The 18,568-nt window shown below is 41.4% G+C and overlaps 1 pseudogene; it reads right to left on the reverse strand.

Moving 5' to 3' along the window:
- Positions 1-15,993: 15,993 nt before the first annotated feature.
- LOC116888773 lies at positions 15,994-17,928 on the reverse strand (annotated as a pseudogene).
- Positions 17,929-18,568: the final 640 nt, after the last annotated feature.

The following is an 18,568-nucleotide window of genomic DNA, read 5'->3' on the forward strand; positions in this document are numbered from 1 at the left end:
GCCCAGGAGGAAACTGTCACGGCCTCTGGGTACCCGTAGAAGAGGGCCCAGGAGCAGCAGATCCACTGCGTCTGAGACACACGCACCTGAAGGACCGACCGGATAAACAGTTCTCTGCACCCAAATCCCGTGGGAGGAGAGCTAAACCTTCAGAGAGGCGGACACGCCTGGGAAACCAGAAGAGACTGCACGCTGCACACAGTACTGACCCCAGAGGAAAACAAAAGCTATCTGGAACCCTGGTGCACCAAACCTCCCGGAAGGGGCGGCGCAGATCTTCCTGGCTGCTGAGGCCGTGGAGAGCTCATAGGCAACACCCCACGAACAAGCTTGAGCCTGGGGACCACAGGTAAGACAAACTTTTCTGCTACAAACGACTTGCCTGGTGATCTCGGGTCACACAGAGGCAGAGTTCCTCTGGGGCCGGTCACTTCCGGTGTTTGGCCAGAGTCCCGGACCAGCGGAGGATCCCTGCCTTCAGCAGCTCTCTGCTCCCAGGCCCCCTGGAGGGGAGTTCTTGCCGCCTGGTCGGGCGGGCTCTCCTGAGGCAGCAGAGCGGAGGAGACCACCAACGCTGCCCACCCCTGCCCACATCCCTGGCCCAGGAGGAAACTGTATACGGCCTCTGGGTACCCGTAGAGGAGGGCCCAGGAGCAGCAGATCCACTGCGTCTGAGACACCACACCTGAAGGGACCGACCGGATAAACAGTTCTCTGCACCCAAATCCCGTGGGAGGGAGAGCTAAACCTTCAGAGAGGCGGACACGCCTGGGAAACCAGAAGAGACTGCACGCTGCACACAGTACTGACCCCAGAGGAAAACAAAAGCTATCTGGAACCCTGGTGCACGGAACCTCCCGGAAAGGGCGGCGCAGATCTTCCTGGCTGCTGAGGCCGTGGAGAGCTCATAGGCAACACCCCGCGAGCAAACTTGAGCCTGGGGACCACAGGTAAGACAAACTTTTCTGCTACAAACGACTTGCCTGGTGAACTCAAGACACAGGCTCACAGGAACAGCTGAAGACCTGTAGAGAAGAAAAACTACGCGCCCGAAAACAGAACACTCTGTCCCCATAACTGGCTGAAAGAAAACAGGAAAACAGGTCTACAGCACTCCTGAAACACAGGCTTATAAGACAGTCTAGCCACTGTCAGAAATAGCAGAACAAAGTAACACTAGAGATAATCTGATGGCGAGAGGCAAGCGCAGGAACCCAAGCAACAGAAACCAAGACTACATGGCATCATCGGAGCCCAATTCTCCCACCAAAGCAAACACAGAATATCCAAACACACCAGAAAAGCAAGATCTAGACTCAAAATCATATTTGATCATGATGTTGGAGGACTTCAAGAAAGACATGAAGAACTCCCTTAGAGAAACACAGGAAAACATAAACAAACAAGTAGAAGCCTACAGAGAGGAATCGCAAAAATTCCTAAAAGAATTCCAGGAAAACATAAATAAACAAGTAGAAGCCCATAGAGAGGAGTCACAAAAATCCCTGAAAGAATTCCAGGAAAACACAATCAAACAGTTGAAGGAATTAAAAATGGAAATAGAAGCAATCAAGAAAGAACACATGGAAACAACCCTGGATATAGAAAACCAAAAGAAGAGACAAGGAGCTGTAGATACAAGCATCACCAACAGAATACAAGAGATGGAAGAGAGAATCTCAGGAGCAGAAGATTCCATAGAAATCATTGACTCAACTGTCAAAGATAATGTAAAGCGGAAAAAGCTACTGGTCCAAAACATACAGGAAATCCAGGACTCAATGAGAAGATCAAACCTAAGGATAATAGGTATAGAAGAGAGTGAAGACTCCCAGCTCAAAGGACCAGTAAATATCTTCAACAAAATCATAGAAGAAAACTTCCCTAACCTAAAAAAGAAATACCCATAGGCATACAAGAAGCCTACAGAACTCCAAATAGATTGGACCAGAAAAGAAACACCTCCTGTCACATAATAGTCAAAACACCAAACGCACAAAATAAAGAAAGAATATTAAAAGCAGTAAGGGAAAAAGGTCAAGTAACATATAAAGGCAGACCTATCAGAATCACACCAGACTTTTCGCCAGAAACTATGAAGGCCAGAAGATCCTGGACAGATGTCATACAGACCCTAAGAGAACACAAATGCCAGACCAGGTTACTGTATCCTGCAAAACTCTCAATCAACATAGATGGAGAAACCAAGATATTCCATGACAAAACCAAATTTACACAATATCTTTCTACAAATCCAGCACTACAAAGGATAATAAATGGTAAAGCCCAACATAAGGAGGCAAGCTATACCCTAGAAGAAGCAAGAAACTAATCGCCTTGGCAACAAAACAAAGAGAAGAAAAGCACACAAACATAACCTCACATCCAAATATGAATACAACAGGAAGCAATAATCACTATTCCTTAATATCTCTCAACATCAATGGCCTCAACTCCCCAATAAAAAGACATAGATTAACAAACTGGATACGCAACGAGGACCCTGCATTCTGCTGCCTACAGGAAACACACCTCAGTGACAAAGACAGACACTCCCTAAGAGTAAAAGGCTGGGGAAAATTTTCCAAGCAACTGATCCCAAGAAACAAGCTGGAGTAATCATTCTAATATAAAATAAAATTGACTTCGAACCAAAAGTTATCAAAAAGGATAGGGCAGGACACTTCAAACTTGTCAAAGAAAAAAAATCCACCAAGATGAACTCTCAATCCTAAATATCTATGCCCCAAATACAAGGGCACCTACATACGTAAAAAGAAACCTTGCTAAAGCTCAAAACACACATTACACCTCACACAATAATAGTAGGAGATTTCAACACCCCACTCTCATCAATGGACAGATCATGGAAACAGAAATTAAACAGAGACGTAGAAAGACTAAGAGAAGTCATGAGCCAAATGGACTTAACAGATATTTATAGAACATTCTATCCTAAAGCAAAAGGATATACCTTCTTCTCAGCTCCTCATGGTACTTTCTCCAAAATTGACCATATAATTGGTCAAAAAATGGGCCTCAACAGGTACAGAAAGATAGAAATAATCCCATGCGTGCTATCAGACCACCACGGCCTAAAACTGGTCTTCAATAACAATAAGGGAAGAATGCCCACATATACGTGGAAATTGAACAATGCTCTACTCAATGATAACCTGGTCAAGGAAGAAATAAAGAAAGAAATTAAAAACTATTTAGAATTTAATGAAAATGAAGATACAACATACCCAAACTTATGGGACACAATGAAAGCTGTGCTAAGAGGAAAACTCATAGCGCTGAGTGCCTGCAGAAAGAAACAGGAAAGAGCATATGTCAGCAGCTTGACAGCACACCTAAAAGCTCTAGAACAAAAAGAAGCAAATACACCCAGGAGGAGTAGAAGGCAGGAAATAATCAAACTCAGAGCCGAAATCAACCAAGTAGAAACAAAAAGGACCATAGAAAGAATCAACAGAACCAAAAGTTGGTTCTTTGAGAAAATCAACAAGATAGATAAACCCTTAGCCAGACTAACGAGAGGACACAGAGAGTGTGTCCAAATTAACAAAATCAGAAATGAAAAGGGAGACATAACTACAGATTCAGAGGAAATTCAAAAAATCATCAGATCTTACTATAAAAGCCTATATTCAACAAAACTTGAAAATCTGCAGGAAATGGACAATTTCCTAGACAGATACCAGGTACCGAAGTTAAATCAGGAACAGATAAACCAGTTAAACAACCCCATAACTCCTAAGGAAATAGAAGAAGTCATTAAAGGTCTCCCAACCAAAAAGAGCCCAGGTCCAGACGGGTTTAGTGCAGAATTCTATCAGACCTTCATAGAAGACCTCGTACCAATATTATCCAAACTATTCCACAAAATTGAAACAGATGGAGCACTACCGAATTCCTTCTATGAAGCCACAATTACTCTTATACCTAAACCACACAAAGACCCAACAAAGAAAGAGAACTTCAGACCAATTTCCCTTATGAATATCGATGCAAAAATACTCAATAAAATTCTGGCAAACCGAATCCAAGAGCACATCAAAACAATCATTCACCATGATCAAGTAGGTTCATCCAGGCATGCAGGGATGGTTTATATATGGAAAACCATCAACGTGATCCATTATATAAACAAACTGAAAGAACAAAACCACATGATCATTTCATTAGATGCTGAGAAAGCATTTGACAAAATTCAACACCCTTCATGATAAAAAGTCCTGGAAAGAATAGGAATTCAAGGCCCATACCTAAACATAGTAAAACCTATATACAGCAAACCAGTTGCTAACATTAAACTAAATGGAGAGAAACTTGAAGCAATCCCACTAAAATCAGGGACTAGACAAGGCTGCCCACTCTCTCCTACTTATTCAATATAGTTCTTGAAGTTCTAGCCAGAGCAATCAGACAACAAAAGGAGGTCAAGGGATACAGATCGAAAAGAAGAAGTCAAAATATCACTATTTGCAGATGATATGATAGTATATTTAAGTGATCCCAAAAGTTCCACCAGAGAACTACTAAAGCTGATAGACAACTTCAGCAAAGTAGCTGGGTATAAAATTAACTCAAATAAATCAGTAGCCTTCCTCTACACAAAAGAGAAACAGGCCGAGAAAGAAATTAGGGAAATGACACCCTTCATAATAGATCCAAATAATTTAAAGTACCTCGGTGTGACTTTAACCAAGCAAGGGAAAGATCTGTACAATAGGAACTTCAAGACTCTGAAGAAAGAAATTGAAGAAGATCTCAGAAGATGGAAAGATCTCCCATGCTCATGGATTGGCAGGATTAATATAGTAAAAATGGCCATTCTACCAAAAGCCATCTACAGATTCAATGCAATCCCCATCAAAATACCAATCCAATTCTTCAAAGAGTTAGACAGAACAATTTGCAAATTCATCTGGAATAACAAAAAACCCAGGATAGCTAAAACTATCCTCAACAATAAAAGGACTTCAGGGGGAATCACTATCCCAGATCTCAAGCAGTATTACAGAGCAATAGTGAAAAAACTGCATGGTATTGGTACAGAGACAGACAGATAGACCAATGGAACTGAATTGAAGACCCAGAAATGAACCCACACACCTATGGGCACTTGATTTTTGACAAAGGAGCCAAAACCATCCAATGGAAAAAAGATAGCATTTTCAGCAAATGGTGCTGGTTCAACTGGAGGTCAACATGTAGAAGAATGCAGATCGATCCATGCTTATCACCCTGTACAAAGCTTAAGTCCAAGTGGATCAAGGACCTCCACATCAAACCAGACACACTCAAACTAATAGAAGAAAAACTAGGGAAGCATTTGGAACACATGGGCACTGGAAAAATTTCCTGAACAAAACACCCATGGCTTATGCTCAAGATCAAGAATCGAAGCAAATGGGATCTCATAAAACTGCAAAGCTTCTGTAAGGCAAAGGACACTGTGGTTAGGACAAAACGGCAACCAACAGATTGGGAAAAGATCTTTACCAATCCTACAACAGATAGAGGGCTTATATCCAAAATATACAAAGAACTGAAGAAGTTAGACAGCAGGGAGACAAATAACCCTATTAAAAAATGGGGTTCAGAGCTAAACAGAGAATTCACAGCTGAGGAATGCCGAATGGCTGAGAAACACCTAAAGAAATGTTCAACATCGTTAGTCATAAGGGAAATGCAAATCAAAACAACCCTGAGATTTCACCTCACACCAGTGAGAATGGCTAAGATCAAAAACTCAGGTGACAGCAAATGCTGGCGAGGATGTGGAGAAAGGGGAACACTCCTCCATTGTTGGTGGGGTTGCAGACTGCTACAACCATTCTGGAAATCAGTCTGGAGGTTCCTCAGAAAATTGGACATTGAACTGCCTGAGGATCCAGCTATATCTCTCTTGGGCATATACCCAAAAGATGCCCCAACATATAAAAAAGACACGTGCTCCACTATGTTCATCGCAGCCTTATTCATAATAGCCAGAAGCTGGAAAGAACCCAGATGCCCTTCAACAGAGGAATGGATACAGAAAATGTGGTACATCTACACAATGGAATATTACTCAGCCATCAAAAACAATGACTTTGTGAAATTCGTAGGCAAATGGTTGGAACTGAAAACTATCATCCTGAGTGAGCTAACCCAATCACAGAAAGACATACATGGTATGTACTCATTGATAAGTGGCTATTAGCCCAAATGCTTGAATTACCCTAGATGCCTAGAACAAATGAAACTCAAGACGGATGATCAAAATGTGAATGCAGATCGCTCCTGAGAGACACAGCCAGAATACAGCAAATACAGAGGCGTATGCCAGCAGGAAACCACTGAACTGAGAACAGGACCCCTGTTGAAGGAATCAGAGAAAGAACTGGAAGAGCTTGAAGGAGCTCAAGACCCCATATGTACAGCAATGCCAACCAACCAGAGCTTCCAGGGACTAAGCCACTACCCAAAGACTATACATGGACTGACCCTGGACTCTGACCTCAGAGGTTGCAATGAATATCCTAGTAAGAGCACCAGTGGAAGGGGAAGCCCTGGGTCCTGCTAAGACTGAACCCCTAGTGAACTAGACTGTTGGGGAGAGGGCAGCAATGGGGAGGGTTGGAGGAACACCCATAAGGAAGGGGAGGGGAGGATGTTTGCCCGAAACTGGGAAAGGGAATAACACTAAATGTATATAAGAAATACTCAAGTTAATAATAATAATAATAAAAAAAAAAGGACCTAAAGCAAAAAAAAAAAAAAAAAAAAAAAAGAAAGCACTATGAATAAGCCATGAGTGGACGCCAATAAGCAGTCATCCTCCATGATTTCTTCTTCAGTACCTATACATAGGCTTCTGCCTTCTTTGAGTTTCTGCCCTGACTTTCCTCAGCGACAGACTGTGATGTAGAATTGAAATCTGCAATTGCTTTATTCTGCAAGTTGCTTTTTGTCATGGGGTTTGTCTTAGTTAGTGTTTCCATTGCTGTGAGGAGACACCATGACCAAGGGAACTCTAATAAAGACAAACCTTTAATTGGAGCTGTCTCACAGATGAAGAGGTTTTGTCCACTATCATCAGAGCAGGAAGCATGGCAGCATGCAAGCAGACTCGGCCCTGTAGAAGGATGGAAGAGTTCTGCATCTTGATTCAAAGTCATTCAGAAGACTGGCATCCTCAGGCAGCTAGGAGAAAACTCTCTTCCACAATGGATTGTGCCTGAGCTTAGGAGGAGACTCCAAAGCCCACCCCCACAGTGACTGCCAAAGACCAGTCTCAGCTTGGCTGGGGGTCCTGAGGAATTGGTGTTTGGGAGCTCTTAACTCCTAATCATGGGCAGAAACTGACCATCTCTATAATATGCTTGAGACGGCTCCTTTGATTAATAGCTCTTGGATCTGTTTTATGCTAGAGATAGCATTCTGCTAGAGACAACTTTCTCATGCTAGAAAAGATACTTTAATCTCCCTGGTTAGCTCATCAGTTCCAACCAAAGCCAGAAAAGCTGCTAAAAAGTTCTTGAATTTTCTGTTGAAAGGCAGAATAACAGCTAGAATAAATTCTTAAAAACTGTGTTCAATTCCACAAGCAAATCTCTCTAGGTAACTCTTTTAGACAAATGACAGGTCTTTTATTTACACATCAATTCAGACATTTATAAAGGTTACTATTGATTATCATAAGAATCAGCATTTTATGACCTTAGTTCCTTGATTTTAAGAAGAAAAAAATAAGTATACTTTTTAACATTGCAAATCAATTTAGAGATCCATGTGCCTTTGTAAGCATAGACAATAAGATAGCTGTATGGGTTCTTGCTTTGTGATTACCAGATCCCTAAATCTCTTCATCCCCTTCCTCAATATCTTTCTGACAAGCTGACTCATGGTTCAGATGCCTCGGGGTTGTTGGTTTGTGTGTGTGTGTGTGTGTGTGTGTGTGTGTGTGCACTCACATGCACGTATGTGTGTGTGTATATATATATACATATATATATATATATATGTCTGTGAAGCACCTCATATAATTCATAGTGCATCCATATATTTTGTATAGTTGAGAAATTATATATTCTTGATCTCATGTTTTCAGAGTTCTTTCCCACGGACTTAAGGGCTTTCCTGAAGATCACAGCATTCACCCTTTTGCTAAGAGCATCAGACACATCATTGCCTCCTGGACTTATGCTGCTTCTAATTATAATGAAGTCATTAAACTTGGCAAGGAGAACATTTCCTGAAGGAGGAACATAAAGTAAATTATGTACATTATTATACAGAAAGGCCTCACTTCAGGGTTCAAAACCATCAACACTTGTAGAGGTCCAAACCGTGCTGGTGCTGGCTCTGCTCCAAGGGTAGGAATTGTGTCATGCCTGCCCTTCCATAGCAACCATGCAGGCTTTGGTAAGTGACATACTTCCTCCAAAAAGGCCACACCTGCTAACAGTACCACTGCTCAAGGGCCCAGCATATTCAAATCACCACAGTGCTTTGTCACAGAAATAGAAACCCTAACTAAGATACTTAACTCTGAAGCATTTGTATAACTACTGCACACATGGGCATGCATTTTCATTTCATTGTTATGGTTCATATGGTTCTCAGGTGAGTAAGACTATTGAAAACTATTATGTCCCAGCAGCCTACATAAACATCTTCTGGTAGTATGAGTGCTATTCTGCAGGAAGGCACCTTCCTAATCAATATCAACTGGATGTTCAATGTCCTATGAACAGTGTGTGTGTGTGTGTGTGTGTGTGTGTGTGTGTGTGTGTGCCTGAGAGAGAGAGAGAGAGAGAGAGAGAGAGAGAGAGAAAGAGAGATCTTCAGCCCTTCATCATTACCATATTGCCATTAAGTTCTCTTTTAACAACAAAAGCAATGGCAATAGTCTATAAAAATTTGGGGTACCCAAACATGTTTAACCAATAACTTGAGGGATGTATCTTTTGCACTTGGCACTGGGTTTTTATTTGACATTTTATGGTTTTTGGGAAAAGCACCAACCTCTTCTTTAATGTCCTGCGTTTTTACTCCTCTGTAATGTTCAACACTGTGGAGTATTCTACAGGAAATTTTTCTTTTTGCTTTAATATTTCCTCAGACAGTTTCTCTTCTTGAATCTTTGTTTCTTCTTTTATATTTGGAAACAAATTTCATTACAAAAGTTAAAACTTTAAAAATATATGTAGGTATATAGTATGAAACATTAAAATGACTTTTTATACCACCTAAAAACTATATTTCAATGAATGATAAATTTTTATTCATCAATAAACATATTTGTTGATAATTTGTATAAGGAAGGCTGTAGAATCTGGTTCAGAAGATTTAAAACTTCTCCAGGCAAGTACATAGTTATAGTTTTCTTTCTGGCAAATCAATAATTGTGTGTTAGTAATAAACTACATTTCTACCTGCATTTGGCATTTCTACCAGATGTCAAGTCAGAGACATTCTGCCTAAGCTTGCCACTTGATGGAAAAATTATCCTAGTTGAGAAAAGTTGGTAATAGCACTGGAATTTTGAAGTAATGAGTCATAATGAGCCAGACAAATTACACTGACTGAGATCCCTGGAGAAAGACAGAGCCATCAAATCCCCTAACGTACAGCAGTGCAAGAGCATACATGTATATTGATGCTATTTTCATCAAAGGCACCTATGATAGTTTGTAACTGTAAGTTATTAGCAACTTTTCTCTCAGGCCAGATAGAACCAGAAGCAGAAAAATAATGTACAGAAAAAAAACTAACCACAACTTTTCTCCTCCAATACTTGCCTATCAGTTCCGTTAAATTTTTCCTCCTGCCATAAAACAACGTTTAAAGCATTCAGATTTCTAGTGCCATACATTTGTAGACCTGATGTTCAGAAGCAGTTCCTTAAGCCTGTGCTCTGCAAGGATACCTAAAACCTAAAAGGTGTTAGACAAATGTAGCCAGTAATTATTTAAAAAAAAATCCACGCTATGGCCTCTGGCCTGGCTCCCTCAGTCAGCTGCTGCCAACTCCCAAGCCAACCACGCCTTCTGAGGCTTGCCTACAGAAAGGCTGCCACTCACTCTGATCCCTTAGCCCCGGAAAAACCCCAGAGGCTTGTAACTTACCAGCCAGACTTATAACAGTAAATCCACCACCCCCAAAATGGCCACATGGAGAATTCACAACTCAATTTATATTGCTAAAAGCTGTGCACCTGGATTGGACAAATGTTACCTACATTATTAAATCATCTATCCGTGAAATCCCCAGTTACTTATGGCTCATTGGGGATCATTATCTCTCTACTTCAGGTACCTTCTTGTGTTCTCTCTCTCTCTCTCTCTCTCTCTCTCTGTCCTCTCTCTAAAACTTTCCGCTCTGTCTTCTATTCCACTGCCCAATCACAGACTCTAGCGTTATCTATTTAAGATTTCACCTGACCTCACTTGAGTACGTGCATAGGCAGGGTACACGGCAGAAAAAAACGGACAGCAATCCACAAGGAACAAGCATCGTTGGATTCTAGAAACCATAGAGAAGAATCCACTAGACTTCTGCATACTACTGAATTATGTCAACTCCACTTGACTATGAAATTATGTCCTCATCACATTAATTGCACAGAGGTGAAAGTCACTTTCAGTTTCTACATTGTTTGGGTATTTGCCTTTTTTTTTTTTTTTCTAAGACAGGATTTCTCTGTGTAGTTCTGGCTGTTCTGAAACTCCCTCTGTAGACCAGTCTGGCCTTGATCTCAGAGATCTCCCTGGCTCTCCCTCCCAAGTACCTGCCTCTGCCTCCTGAGTGCTAGATTAAAGGTGTGCACCATGACCACCTGATATGTTATTAGCCATTTATAATACCAGTAACAAGGTAGAAACACCAAGTTTCTCACACTTAAAATAACTCCGAATTTCTTCAATCTCATGTATTCTAGTACAACTCTTCTCACATTCTTGTCACTTTAAAGGGCCCTTGTGATGACATTGGATGCTTCTGGCAAACATAGGAACCCTGATTTATGGTTGAGTAATTACAACCATAATTTTGTCTGTAAAGGTTATTGTTTTATTTAGGGTTTTACTGCTCTGAACAGACACCAAGACCAAGGCAATTATTATAAAGATACTATTTAATTGGGGCTGGCTTACAGGTTCAGAGGTTCAGTCCATTATCCTCACGGCAGGAGCATGGGAACATCCAGGCCTGCATGGTGCAGAAAGTGCTGAGAGTTCTACATCTTCATTAGAAGGTCTCTAGAAGAAGAGTAGGGTCCAGGAATCTTGGTTGAGGGTCTTAAAGCCCATACCAACAGTGACAAACTTCCTCCACAAAGGTCATAGCTATCTAACAAGGCCAAACTTCCAAATAGTGCCAATACCCGGGCTAAGTAAGCATTTGCAAACCAGCACTGCTATTCAACAGAGTTAATATTTTATTGAATGACAAGGAAACAGGATTTTTTCAAAACATAAGAATTATCTCATAACAGCTTAAAAAAGAACTTAACAAAATGAAACAGAAACTGCAAATATTTAAAAACTAATCATTCCTATCTTTGAGTTAATAGAAAAGCTTTATCATTATACTGATACCATATCTAGTTGTAAGAATATGGTATGTCATTACTTTGTTTTGTTGTTTTTAGAAAGATGCTTATTTTTACAACTTCAGATTTTTTACATTTTAGTTTTATTGGATATTTTATGTATTTACATTTCAAATATTATCCACTTTCCCCCTCTACCATACTCTTCCCCCTCCCCCTGATTCCATGAAGTTGGTCGAATTCCCTCCCACCCACTCCCAATTCAACACCTTAGCATGCACAAAACTGGGGAATCGAGCTTTCACAAGACCACAAGGGTTTTTCCACCTCCTATTGGTGCCAGACAATGCCATCCTCTGCTACATATACAGATGTAGGCTTGGGTCCCTCCATGTGTACTCATTGGTTGGTGGTTTAGTCCCTAGGGTCTCTGGGAGTGTCTGGTTGGTTGATATTGTTGTTCTTCCTATGGGATTGGGAAATCCTTCAGCCCCTTCAATCCTTTCTGTAGTTCCCCCATAGGGGTCCCAGTGCTCAATCCAATGGTTAGCTGCAAGCATCCTCATCTGTATTAGTAGGGCTCTGGCAGAGCCTCTCAGGAGACATCCATATCAGGTTCCTGTCAGCAAGGACTTCTTGGCATCAGCAATAGTGACTGGGTTTGGAGGCTGCATATGCAATGGATCCTCAGGTGGGGCAGTCTCTGGATGAACTTTCCTTTAGTCCTTGCTCCACTCTTTATCCCCCTATTTACTCCTGTGGGTATTTTGTTCTCCCTTGTTAGAAGGAATGAAGCATCCATATTTTGGTCTTTCTTCTTGAGCATCATATGGTCTGTGAATTGTATCTTGGGTATTCTGACCTTTTCAGCTAATATCCATTTATCAGTGAGAGCAAACCATATGTGTTCTTTTATGATTGGATTATCTCACCCAGCATATTTTCTAGGTCCATCCATTTGTCTAAGAATTTCATGTAGTCATTGATTTTAATAGCTGAGTAGTTCTCTGTTGTGGAAATTACCAGACTAACTGTATCCATTCTTCTGTTGAAGGACATCTGTATTCTTTCCAGCTTCTGACTATTATAAATAAGGCTGTTATGAACATAGTGCAGCATGTATCCTTGTTATATGTTGGAGCAGCTTTTGGGTATATGGCCAGGAGTGGTATAGATGGATCCTCAGGTATTACTATGCCAATTTTCTGAGGAACCACTAGATTGATTTCCAGAGTGGTTGAACAATGGAGGAGCGTTCCTCTTTCTCCACATCTTCGCCAGCATCTGCTGTCACCTGAGTTTTTGATCTTAGCCATATTGAGTGGTGTGAGCTAGAACCTGAAGGTTGTTTTGATTTTCATTTCCCTGATGACTAAGATGTTGAACATTTCTTTAGGTGCTTTTCAGGTATTCCGATATTCCTCAGCTGAGAATGTTTTGTTTAGTTCTGTACTCCATTTTTAATAGGGTTATTCAATTCTCTGTACTCTAACTTCTTGTTTCTTTGTATATATTAGCTATTAGCCCTCTATTGGATGGAAGATTGGTAAAGAACTTTTCCTAATCTGTTGGTTGCCTTTTTGTCCTCTGCCTTTGCAATTTCATGAAGTCCTATTTGTTAATTCTTGATCTTAGACCATAAACCATTACTGTTCTGTTCAGGAAATGTTCCCCTTGCTTATGTGTTCAAGGTGCTTCCTCACATTCTCTTCTATTAGTTTCAGTTGAATTGGTTTTATGTGGAGGTTTTTGAACCACTTGGACTTGACATTTGTACAAGGAGATAAGAATAGATCAATTTGCATTCTTTTATCTGTTGACCTCCAGTTGAACCAGCACCATTTGTTGAAAATGCCATCTTTTTTCCATTGGATGGTTTTAGCTACTTTGTTAAAGATCAAGTGACCATAAGTGTGTGAGTTCATTTCTGGATTTTCAATTCTAGTCCATTGATATACTTGCCTGTCTCTGTACCAAAACCAGGCAGTTTTATCACTATTGCTCTGTAATACAGCTTGAGGTCAGAGATGGTTATTGCTCCAGAAGTTATTTAATTGTTGAGAATAGTTTTTACTATCCTGGGTTTTTGTTATTCCAATTGAATTTGCAAAATTCCTTTTATAACTCTATGAAGAATTCATTGGAATTTTGATATGGATTGCATTGAATCTGTAGATGGCTTTTGGCAAGATGGACGTTTTTCCTATATTAATCCTTCCAACCTTCCAATCTATGAGAATGGGAGGCTGTTCCATCTTCTGAGTTCTTCTTAGATTTCTTTCTTCAGAGACTTGTAGTTCTTGTCATACAGATCTTTCACTTGCTTGGTTAGAGTCACACTAAGGCATTTTATGCTATTCGTGACTATTGTGAAGGATGTCATTTCCCTAATTTCTTTCTCAGCTTTTTTATCATTTTCATAGAGGAAGGTTATGATTTTATTGAGTTCATTTTATATCCAGCCACTTTGCTGAAGTTGTTTATCAGGGTTAAAAGTTCTCTTGTGCAATTTTTGGGGTCACTTATGTATACTACCAAATCATTTGCAAACAGTGATATTTTGACTTCTTCGTTTCAAACTTGAGTCCCTTTGAATGATTTGGGTTGTCTAATTGCTCTGACTAGGACTTCAAGAACAATGTAAAATAGGTTGGGAGAGAGTAGGCAGCCCTGTTTACTCCCTGATTTTAGCGGGGTTGCTTCAAGTTTCTCTCCATTTTTTTTTATGTTATGTTATGTTAGTTGGTCTTGCTGTCCCGCCTGTGGTCTTGTGAGCCTGTGATCTTAGAAGTGAGAACACTCCTGGGAGAAGCTCTCTCTGGGAGGTTTTTCGGTTTGGAGAGCTGTGGGACAGCTTAAGCTCTGGGCACAGATGGAGACTGGATGCTTCTTGTACCCAGCTGCCCTGAGGCTCCCAAGCCCCCTAGCACCCAGTGGTTCTCTTTTTGGACAGTCAGTGGATTTTAAGTGGGTTTTTATCTGTGGGCTTAGGAGTGAGATTGCTCTTGGCAGTCCAGCTCTCTAAGGGCAGATTTTGGGTCTGGAGGGCTATGGGAGGGCCTTCCAGCTTCAGAATTTATCTACTTGTGAATTAGTTCTGCAATAGACAGTATTTTCACACATGATAAATTGTCTAAGTATAAACATTACACGGAAATTACAATGTCTGTGTCTTTAGATATTATACAGTATCTAAAGAAGTTTGGTAATATTTTCTTTGTCCTGCAATTTGTCTGTTTTACAAAATTTTACAGAGCTTCATGTTATAGCAAGAAGATGGCAATAAACTTGAAGGGTTTTTTTTTTTGTATGTTGCTTAGAATTTATTTATGACTTTGAAAAAATATACTTTTGTCTACATATTGAATGAGAGAATTTTAAAGTCTGAATGATATTAATGTATATAAGAAAACCTTGGAAAATATAAAGGCATTTCAAGTGAAAAATAATGTTAATTTTTACCTCAACCAACTATGACCTAACCAGTAGTTCAATTAAAATTATACTATCTGCATAAAACTCTAAACAGTTTCAAACATCATTTTGTGCAAGTATAAATACATTTCTAGTGTTTGGTAAGAGGTATTGATAGCATCAGGCACATTGGCAATAATGTTAAGATTATCCTGAAAATGTTTATTTGAATTGAATAATCTATTTCATTATAATGCATTATCTTAATAATGTATGGATTGGAGCAAAAATAATTTCCATGCCATTTGCAGTAACTCCATATTATGAAAAATTCATCTTGAACAATTTCCAATATTTTCCATTCAGCAAAGCACACATTTTGTAAAACAAAAAAGAAATTATTGCCTGTGCATTTCTGGTTCATTTACTTTTACAAGTTTTATCAATATACTTGGTAAAGCCAAAAAGCCTCCTAGATCATGCTCTAAACATTTTCTACATTATTTTTAAGGACACACCTGAGAGCAGAGGTAAGACCATCTCTTCTGCTCTGAGCCGCCTGCCTGCAGGCCTCAGAATACACAAAACCAGGAGCAGTCTGGGACAGGATCCTTTGGGTTTGCGCCTGTGCCTGGAGCTGAACCAGTCCCATGGCTCTCTGTACTGAAATTCCATGAGGGAGAGAGATAGGCTCTCAGAAGTGCAGACATTCCTGAAAGCTCAGGGGAGACCTCCACTTCTGCTCAAATTCCTGGCCCAAGAGGAACCTGTCTAGTGCCCTCTGGGTCCAGGAAGCTAGGAGCAGACAGGGGAAGGACACTTCCTGTTTCCGTCTGTGCCTGGAGCTGAATCGGTCCCCCAGCTCTCTATACCCAAATCTGGCTGTTAGAAAACTTATCTACATGAGTGCTGACACACAGGCTTTCAGGAGGGTCAAGCCAGTGTCAGAGACTGCAAGGCAAGCTAACACCAGAGACAACCTGATGGTGAGAGGCAAGCACAGGAACCTAAGCAACAGAAACCATTTATTTAGGAGATGGTGAGTTTATTTTGTCTTGTCTGGATAGAGGTTTGATTTGCTCTTGAATGTTCCAGGGTGGAGACAAGGAGAAAGCACAGGGTGTGGAGGTCTACTCAGTGCAGTCGTCTCCCTCATTCTCATCCTCACCGTCCACAGACAGAGCAGCGTACTTGCTTGCAGAACTGAACTTAGAGGCTGGGTTCTCCTCAGATTTCTTTGGCTCAGGTGCAGATCTGGAGTCTTGATCTTTTTTGCCGTCCTTCCTATCCAACTCCTTCCAGTGGTCTCTGCTCCCTCCATGCCCAGGACCACGGCTGGAGTGTCCAGTCTGGCCTTTGGGGGCGCTCACCCCATCCACTTTAGTTTCATCTTTCCTTGATGGTCCTTCCTCAGAGGGCTGAGCTGGAGCAACTTTCCCTCCACCACTTGTAGGGGACGGCTGCTCTGTGTCTGAGCTCTGAGATCGAGCAGGAGGGTTAGAGCTTTGCTTCACCCACTTATTCTCCTTTGGTGGAGGGGCTGGATTACCTTTTTAGAGGCTGATCAGGTTTGGGAGGCTTAGAGGCTGGAGAGTGACAGTCTTTTCTTTATTGAGGTTTTCATTTTCTAGAGATTTCTCACTTTTTCTCCTTCGTGTACTTCTGCCAGATGTGGCTGAGGTCCCAGTTTGCGATGACTCACTTCCTGTCCTTGACGGTTCTCTTTCCTGAGTTTCTTCACTTCGCCAACTTGGGTATCTCTCCTGGGGCTGGCGGTCTAGTTTTGGCTCATCCAGCTGACGCTGCAGCTTCTCCTGCTCCTTCTGTAGCCACTCCTCTATTTCTCTTTCTCTAACAGCTGTGTCAACAGGCTTCGCCCCTCCAAAGATAGAAGCCGCTCAGCTGGACTGGGAGGTGCTAGCAGAGGAATCATCTTCTTTAGGAGTACTACGAGGCTTTAGATTCAGTTTGGGTCTTTGGTGGGGGGGGGGCTCTGTTATCACGCCTGTAATCGTCCTGAGAGGGATAATCGTCCCTGGAGCTCCATGACCGATCTTCCCATCTGTCATAGCGGTCTTCATAGCGGTCCCCACCTCCTCTGTAGTCGCCATCCCTCCAGTACCCACTTCCAAATGCTCTTCTACCACTGCCTATCCTGGAGTCATAGCCTAGGTCATAGTCTCTGCTGCCTCGGTCATCATAGCGATCCCGGCCCCCATAGCGGTCCATGTCTCTGCATGGGCCATGCCGATATCCGTCCCTATACCCATCCGGATACCGGTCTGAGTCGTCACAATCTTGATACTTGTCTCCGAAGCTGTCATCACCTCGTCTAGGTGGGTAGTCATCAAAGCTGTTTGTGACAGGACGGGCCCTCCAGTCTGTGTCTATCTTGTCAGAATCCTGATTTCTATCTCGACCAAAAGAACAGTCATCCCTGTCTTTATCCTGTGCTTGATCAGCAACATCCACCCGAATTCTCCTGTTACCTAGAGACTCTTCATTGAGAATCAGAGCAGAGAATCCAGATCCTCAAATTCCGCATAACCAAAACCTTTCAGCCTGTCTGGATTGCTGGGTTCACGTGGTAAGCGTACAGCGCTGATATTTAATCCTCTAAAGAAATCCTTAATGGAGTCTTCTGTCACATCAGAGGGCAGATTCCCTAGGAAAGCAGTGTAGGGTGGTGACTTGGGAAGACGGCTCCGATCAATATTGGGTTCCTGAGCAGCCGGTGGAGCAGTGGGAAGGATGGAACGGTCAATAGGAGGTGCCCTGTACACATCGTCATCGTTACTATGCCAAGTTGTTGACCCATCTCCTTCCAGATCGTCTGTTTCATCAGCCCAGCTGACTGGTTTGGGGATATAGGTGCTTCCTCCACCAGTTCCCCCATCCTCAGCTAGAAAGTCTGTTAGGGAGATGGTCTTCCCCTTCTTATTCTTCTTTTTTGCTGAGGCCGCCATGTTGGAAAAGGGAGAGAGAACACAAAGGCCAAGACATATACTGATTCACAGAAGTACTCATTATTCTTTATAAAGAAGCCAGAAATGCATACTAGTAAAGGAGACAGCATCGTCAACGAATGGTGTTGGTCTAACTAGATGTCATATGTAAAAGAATACAAGTAGATCAATATCTATCACAAAACCCAAGTCCATGTGGATCAAAGAACTCAACATAAAATCAGAACACTAATCTTGACAGAAGAGAAGTCAGAAACAGCCTGAACACATCGGCATAGGAGACAACTTTCTAAACAAACACCAATAGCACAGGTACTAAGATCACCAATTAATAAGTAAATGGGACCTCCTGAAACTGAAAAGCTTGTGTAAGGCAAAGGAGACTGTCAATAGGATAAAGAACAGCCTACAGAATGGGAGAAGATGTCCATCAACCTCATATTTGAGAGAGGGCTAATACCCAAAATATATAAAAACTCAAGAAACTAGACATAAACCTTGTGTGGCTGTTAAAAATAGGGTACATATCTAAACTGAAAATTCTCACCAAAGGAAGCTCAACTGACTGAGAAACAATAAGAAAATGTTCAAGATCCTTAGCCAAGAGGGGAATAGATATCAAAGCTATTTTGAAATTTCT

The sequence above is a fragment of the Rattus rattus genome, chromosome X, assembly GCF_011064425.1.
Source record: "Rattus rattus isolate New Zealand chromosome X, Rrattus_CSIRO_v1, whole genome shotgun sequence".
Taxonomy (NCBI): domain Eukaryota; kingdom Metazoa; phylum Chordata; class Mammalia; order Rodentia; family Muridae; genus Rattus; species Rattus rattus.